Raw genomic sequence first — 7,921 nt, 5'->3', positions numbered from 1 at the left:
CTACAGAATAAAAATGAATCTGAAAACAAAAAGCAGACAATTGGGACTTGCTTTTGATTTGCTCTCTGGCATGTTATGAATGAGTCATAGAGACTAATCACATATATGACGTTTGTTTGGGTTTAAGGTGTTCTAAAGACTGGAAGTATCATGTACCCATAGGAGAAGCTAGCTGATATGATGGAGATACTGGTTGAGGGGGTGAAGATATGATGGAGAATGGAGTTTCAAAGGGGAAAGTGGGGGGAGGGAGGGCATTACCATGGGATATTTTTTATAATCATGGAAGTTGTTAATTACAAAATTAAATTTAAAAAATCAATGCGTGCACAGAGTAAGTAGGCCAGAGCTCCCAGTGCCTTCCCCACCTCCCAGCTCGGTGGTCCTCGCAGGGCTCCCCTGAGACCAGCATGGGCGCTGTGGAAACAGGCCTTTTCCTGCTTCCTGACCCACTGACCCTGGCTCCCCAAGCCCCTGTTCTCCTGAGCCAGAGGGTGCACAGCCACTGTTGGAGCTGGTCCCTTGCGCCTGGCTCCCCAGATCCTGGTGCCCCTGCACTGAAGAGTGTGCTCAAGCGGAGAGAACGGCGGACCCCTGGTCCCCACCTCACCGCCCGTCTCCACGCTCTGCACGTCCGCGGCTATAAGCCCATCGAACACCATGCCGGTTCACACTTAAAATAGAACACTCGCTGGAGATCCTACAAGGACAAATACTTGCTTCCTCATCAATAAAATAAGACTTTTACCCCAAGATGGGTAGACCACAGTGCAAAAAAAAAAAAGCCAGAAAACTGAGTGATCGCCACCTAGAATGCCTAGTCCCACAATGGAAGCCTCCAACAAAATCGCACAGCAAACAACAGAAATTGAACCCCAAAATGAAAACACAAGGAGCTATGTGATCCTGATCAAAAGAATTGCTGAACTGGAAGCAAATGATTAAAAACCAACAATCGCATAAATGAAATTGAACAGAATCATTTCTCAGAGCACTCAGCTTTTGTCACTAGTCTCAATTTAATTGAAGAAAACCAGAAAAACCTCAAAAGAGAGGTAAATGAATTGGAGGTGAGTCAACAATTAAAGGATCTCAATAACCAGCTGGTTAAGCTTAATGAAGCCATGATCAAATGCAAGAATGAATTCCAGAAAGCATCAAGAAAATTAGAATTCAGGACTGGAGAGATGGCTTAGCCATTAAGGTGCTTGCCTATGAAGCCTAAGGACCCAGGTTCAATTCCCCAGATCCCACGTAAGTCAGATGCACATTGCAGCACATGCATCTGAAGTTTGTTTGCAATGGCTAGAGGCCCTGACATGCTCATTCTCTCTCACACAAAGAAAAAAAAATATTGTAAAAAGGAAAATTAGAGCTCAAACTGAAATCATACCTCATAAAGAAAAGAGATGGACATGGTGCAAAAAAAAAAACAACCCAGAAAATAAATATTGAATAGAACTATAAACCCCTCTCTAGAACCCCTCACTATCAGAGTCCCCGATGCGGAGGACAGACCCTCTGTGCTGGAAGACAAGACAGGAGACACGGATCAGGAGTCCAGAGACATTGCTGAGTTCAAAACATCATGCAAACAGAATAGGAGGGCGCTGTGGAGTACCCTAAAACACCCAGACATCCAGATCGTGGGAGTACCAGAGGGGGAAGAAATCCAGGCCCGAGGCATAGAGAACATATTCAAACAAAATTACTGAAGAAAAGTTTCCCAGTCTTGCAGAAGAGAGGCCCATCCAGATACAAGACGCTCACAGACGCAAACAGACAGGGCCAGAGAAGAAACTCTGCCATGCGTCAAGGGAAGCAACGATGAGTTCCGTCTCTTCACGCGAAGCACACGGGCAGCTTACACGGATGTATGAGCACCCAGCGCACCCCACTGGTACCAATACCCATGCCTAAACTACAGGCCTAATGCAGGCATTTTCTACCTAAGGAACCACGGTCTTCGGGGGCTTAGGAAAGCCAGGCAGCATGTCAGCATGATGCTCGGGGCTCATCTTAACTGACATACACCCAGTGGGAAACACTGCATTGACATGACATTTGTTTCTGAAACAAAGGCAGAAAGGGCACCTCCATGTAGGCTTCGTCTGGAAATGTGCGCAGTGACATGCCTCCGCTGCTGTCTGTGTGCAGTTTTATCTGCTAGTAATCCCAAAGCACCATTAAAACTGCACTGAGGGTTACAAATCAGTGAGTGAATTTACACAGATGGACTATGTGAATGAATGTTGTCTGCATTTTGTGGTGACGAGGTCTCGAGTAGCTCAAGCTAGCTTTGAACCTACCCAGTAGCCAAGGATGGCCTTTTACTCTCCTGCCTCTGTTTCCCAAGTGCTGGGATTACGGGCATATATGATCCTGTTCAGCAGAATCAACTGTTTAAGGAGAAATGACGTTAACACATACATAAACAAGAATAAGCCACCATATTTCATCGAAAGGGTTTTGTAGGGAGGAGTGAGAATTAACAATAAAAACTATTTCATTGTAAAAATCTGTATTTGGCTATGACTGTAACTTGAAATGCACACACTATTTGGAGCTCAAAAATAGAACATTTAATGCCAGGGGTGGTAGCACATATCTATACCACTGAGGCTCACAGAGCAAAAGCAAAAGCAGGAGGACCATTGCAAGTTCAAGGCCAGTTTGCCCCTCACAGCAAGTTCCAGGCCAGCCAGAACTACATAGAGATTCTGACTCTCTCTCTCTCTCTCTCTCTCTCTCTCTCTCTGTATATATATATATATATATATATATATAATGGAGGGATTGATTAACAGTTAAGGCACTTGACTGTGAAGCCCAAGGACCCATGTTTGACTGTCCAGATCCCACGTAAGCCCAACGCACAAGGTGGTGTGAGTGTGCAAAGTTGCACATGCACCCTAGATGGTGCACAGGACTGGAGTTTGATTGCAGTGGCTGGAGGTCATAGAGTGACAATTCTCTCTCTCTCTCTTAAAAAAAATTATATTTGAAAACTGAAGCTTCTATAAAAAACCTTTTAAAGAAATTTTCAGGACTGCAGAGATGGTTAAAAGAGCTAGTTTGCAAAGCCTAATGGTACCAGGTTCAATTCCCCAGTACCCACATAAAGCCAAAAACAGAAAGTGGCACATGTGTCTGGAGTTTGTGTGCATTGGCAAGAGATCCTGGTGTGCCCACTTTCCCTCTCTCTCTCTCTCTCTCTCTCTCTCTCTCTCTCTCTTGCTGTCCTTATCTCTCTCATTCAAATAAATACTTTTCTTAATATTTTGTTATTTATTTACATGACAGAGAGGAAGAGGCAGATAAAGAGAGTGAGATGGAGGAGAGAGAAGAAAAAGAGAATGGGCACACCAGCACCTCCAGCCGCTGCACATCAACTCCAGACACATGTGCCACCTTGTGGATCTGGCTTATGTGGGTACTGGAGAAATGAAGCTGAGTCCTTAGGCTTTTCAAGTAAGTATCTTAGCCATTAAGCCATGTCTCCAGCCCATAAATATTGTTTAGAAAGAAATTTTCGCCCAAAACAACTCATAGGTGGGCTTTAAGTTGCATGAAGTAGGTAGAGATTATGTATCTTCTTCCCTTTCCTTCCTTTCTTCCTTCCACTTTCCCCTCTGCAGTGCTTTGATTCAGGTGTCCCCTGTAAACTCAGGGGTTCTGAATGCTGGGTTCCCAGCTGATGGAGATTTAGGAATTAATGCCTCCTGGAGGCAGTGGATTGTTGGGGGCAGGCTTATGGGTGTTATAGCCAGTTTCCCCTTGCCGGTGTTTGGCATAGTCTCCTGTTCCTGTTGTCCACCTGATGTGGTTCAGGGGGTGATGTCCACCCTCTGCTCATCCATCCTTTCCCCTGCCATTGTGGAGCTTCCCCTTGAGTCTGTAAGCCAAAATAAACCTTTTTCCCACAAGCTGCTCTTAGTTGGGTGTTTTCTGGCAGCAATGAGAACCTGACTGCAACAGTGCAGTTGGTACCAGGAGTGGGGTCACTGCTGCTGGACACCCGACTGTGTGGCTTTGGCCTTTTGGAGCTGCTTTGCAGGAGGATGTGGATGAGTTTGAAATCCCGACTTAAGAGACGCCTTGCAGTGCCGTGAGTACAGCTTGATGACTCTTCTGCTCAGAGTTGAAAGACCTGAAGGCAGTAAGAACTGTGGAGTGTGAGGTTTGGCTTATGAGGGTGAGAAAGAGCTTTGCTTGGACTGGGCAGTTTGTGTGCAAGGCTTGCTGTTATGCCAGTGTCCTGAGAATTTGTGCAGTGTTGCTTTGTGTAGAAATAGACTTGTGTGAGCTGAGGGATGTGGCACAGAAAAAACATGAAATCTTTGGGCCAAAACTGCTGCCCACTTAGCTGCAATTGTATGAGAGTCTACAACCTTTGAGATTGGGCCAGCTGACCTGCATTAGGACAACAGGAAGAATACAGATTCTTTTGTAGGGGCCTGAATGCTGAAGGAGTGTCCTGTTCTTCAAAGTCTGCTTTATACCCCCCTGGATTAACAAATTGGCACCCTACCTGGTATTGTGGAGTGTAAGAAATGCAGGAAAGAGAGGGTCATTGAGTTTGAAACACGGTCTTGTGTTTTGGAAATGGCCATGGGCAGTGTGAAGCAGGTTTGCTGGTTGCCTGCATGGAGACCCCATGGGGCCATAAGGATGGACCATGGGTTGCAGTGGAGACCCATTGAAGATGCCAGGACTATGGGATGGCTGCCAAGGAGAGCTGCAGGGCCCAGATGAAGTTTTCTGGGACTGTGAGTAGCCTAGCTGGAGGGGAGCAATTGGAATGCCAGAGACTTGTTGCTGGTTAGAATTATCGGACTTGGAGATTTGTCATTCACTAGAGTTGTTGAACTTGGAGCTACAGAGTTTGATGTTTGTCCTTTTTAAATCTTGTATGGTTGAATAATTCTTTGCTATGCCCAATGCCATCTTTTGCAGTATGAGTGCTTATTCTGTGTCAATATAGGGGGTTCTGGGGGGGATGGTATTAAGGCTCACTTAAAAGACCTTGGACTATGGAGATGTCTGAACATCACTGGGATTGATTAAACAACAAAAAACTATGGGGACTTTTAAAGTTGGATGAATGCATTGCATTTTCTATCATGTATAGTTCTCAGTTTATGGTGGCCAGAGGCAGAATGTGGTGGTTTGATTCGGGTTACCCCATTAACTTAGGTGTTCTGAATGCTATATTCCCAGCTGATGGAGATTTGGGGATTAACACCTCCTGGTGGGTGGCAGTGTGTTGTTTGGGGCAGGCTTATGGGTATTATTCCCAGGTTCCTCTTGCTAGTGTTTGGCACTCTCCTGTTGCTGTTGTCTATCTGATGTTGGCTAGGAGGTGATGTCTACCCTCTGCTCATGCCATCATTTCCCCTGCCAACATGGAGCTTCCCCTCAAATATGTAAGCCAAAATAAGCCCCTTTTTCCCCTCAAGCTGTTTTTCTGCCAACTTTGAGAACCTGACTGCAACACCATCCTCCTCTTTTTCTCTTTCTTTCTTTTCTTTGATACAGGGTTTCAAGTAGCTCAGGATAGCCTTGAAATTGCGATGTACCCAAAGAGGACTTTGAACTCCTGATTCTCCTGTCTACATCCCCCAAATTCTGGGATTCCAAGTGTGTATGACCATACCAGGTTTATTCAGTGCTGGGAACTGAACCCAGGGTTTAGTATAAAGACTCTTCCCACTGAGCCATCTCCCCAGACTCAATTTTGTATATATTTTTTAAAAAGTTTATTTTTATTTATTTATTTGCAAGCAACAGACAGACAGAGAAAGAGGCAGAGAGAGAGAAAGACAAAATGGGTGCATCAAACTGGGGTGCTCAGGCTTCGCAGGCAAGCACCTTAACCTCTAAGCCATTTCCCCAGCTCCAATTTTATATTCTTAATACTCCTGTCCTAAGACACATCCATCACTCACAAAAGTTCCAGAATGCTTGAGGTTAAAGTTAGACTAAATTTCTCAATTACGAAAATGGTGTAATATGCTGAGCATGGTGGCTGCTGTGAGTTTGAAGCCAGCCTGCAACTACAGAGCAAGTTCCAGGTCAGCCCTGTCTAGAGTGAAATCCTACTTTGAGAAACAAAGGTGTAATATGCATAAATTCATCTGCAATGAAATGAACACACTATGGATAGCTCATAAACACTATGGATAGCTCATAAAGTCCTCCACAACTATAACTTCTATAAGTTACAAAAAAACACAAAGTTAACACAATATTGCCTTCCTAACTCCACATGAAAATGAACTAAATGCTATGGCCTTCTCCATGAGACAGAGACAGAAGCATACCTATAAAATATCCTAGTGGAAAAACACATAAATGAGACACGTGTGCACAGTGAGCTCTTTTTAAGGACATCTTGATCTGCTAATATATCGGCGGAATCTTCAAAGATATAAATTTACTTTTGCTTTAGATAGGAGTGGTTGATTTCTTGGAACATTTATTTTTCAATTTTATTCCAGTCTTCTATCAAGGCTTCTATTCCCAAACACCAGAAAACCTCCTTTTCTAAGGCAAGGTCAGCAGCATAGGACCAAGTAACTAAAAGCAAGGTTTGCTTGCAAAACTTACCAGAGACCTGTGCAGTCAGGGACTCTCAGCAGAGGAGAACACAGAGTCTCGCTCTGTTGGTTTCTTTTCTTGAGACAACTACATCAACATCTCCTTGAGTTTGACAGCAAAGAAACAAAAATGTGTTCTGAGCAGCAGGCAAGACCTGCTGGGATGTGCTGCCTTAGTTCCATGTTCTTGATGGAACATTCTGGAGCCATTCTTCACTTTTTAACGGTTTTAATTAGCCAGGCCTTGCAGATCTAAGCCAATCAGTAAGCTGTCACGTGTAGTTCTTCATAAGGACGGTCAGAAGACGCATGAAACAGGTGCAAACACTTAACCTCCCGTGCACGGAGCTAGACGACCATGAAAAGAACCCTCCCGAGGAATTAACCCTTTCCTGAGTGGCCATCCGAGGGCCAGAGTAAGAGCTTACTTTGTAACCCCAACTTCTACAACCCCAAAGACAATTTGTAATACATCTTGCTATATTTCTAATGCCTTCACTATCATCATGGTATTACAAGTGGCATAAATGGATTCCTAGTAGCAACACAAACTAGTGCTTGTAATTACCTGGAAATAGAAATACTCCGAAAACAATGCAACAAGAGCAATTTATTGAAATTCTATCTTTGCTACCCATCCTGTTTACTTTAGGATGCATCCCACTAGGGACTTTCAGGCACAGTAGCTGAGGCTCTGGTGGCACCCTCCTCTCCTGAAGTAAGTTTGGCTTGTCTGTTTCACCTTGCTGAGCACCTGAGTTCTGGCCATTCTCAGCTCTTTGGATGTGATGGCTTCCAGCTGCTCACTCAGAGAAGGGTCTACTCTAAGATGACGTTTATGCTGTCTCTAAATACCATGTGATTTCATGTTGCAGCTAGGTGATATGTAAGCAAGGTGTTGCAGTCTGGTTTGCATTGCTGGCAGAAAGCACCTGACCAACAGCAGCTTGTGGAGAAAATAAAGGGTTTATTTTGGCTTACATACTTGAGGGGAAGCTCCATGATGGCAGAGGAAAACGATGGCATAAGCAGAGGGTTGATATTGCCCCCTCGCCAACCTCAGGTAGACAACAAGAACAGGAGAGTGTGCCAACTGCTGGCAAGGGGAAACTGGCTCTAACACCCATATGCCCTCCCCCACCAATACACCGCCTCCAGGAGGTGTTGATTCCCAAATCTCCCTCAGCTGGGGACCTAGCACTCAGAACACCTAAATTTATGGGGGACACCTGAATCAAACCACCACATTCCACCCCTGGCCACCATAAATTGATAACCATACATGATGTAAAATGCTCTTTTTAAGGACATCTTGATCTGCT

Source organism: Jaculus jaculus, chromosome 11 (genome assembly GCF_020740685.1).
Source record: "Jaculus jaculus isolate mJacJac1 chromosome 11, mJacJac1.mat.Y.cur, whole genome shotgun sequence".
NCBI lineage: Eukaryota > Metazoa > Chordata > Mammalia > Rodentia > Dipodidae > Jaculus > Jaculus jaculus.
Note: the sequence above shows the minus strand (reverse complement) of the source record.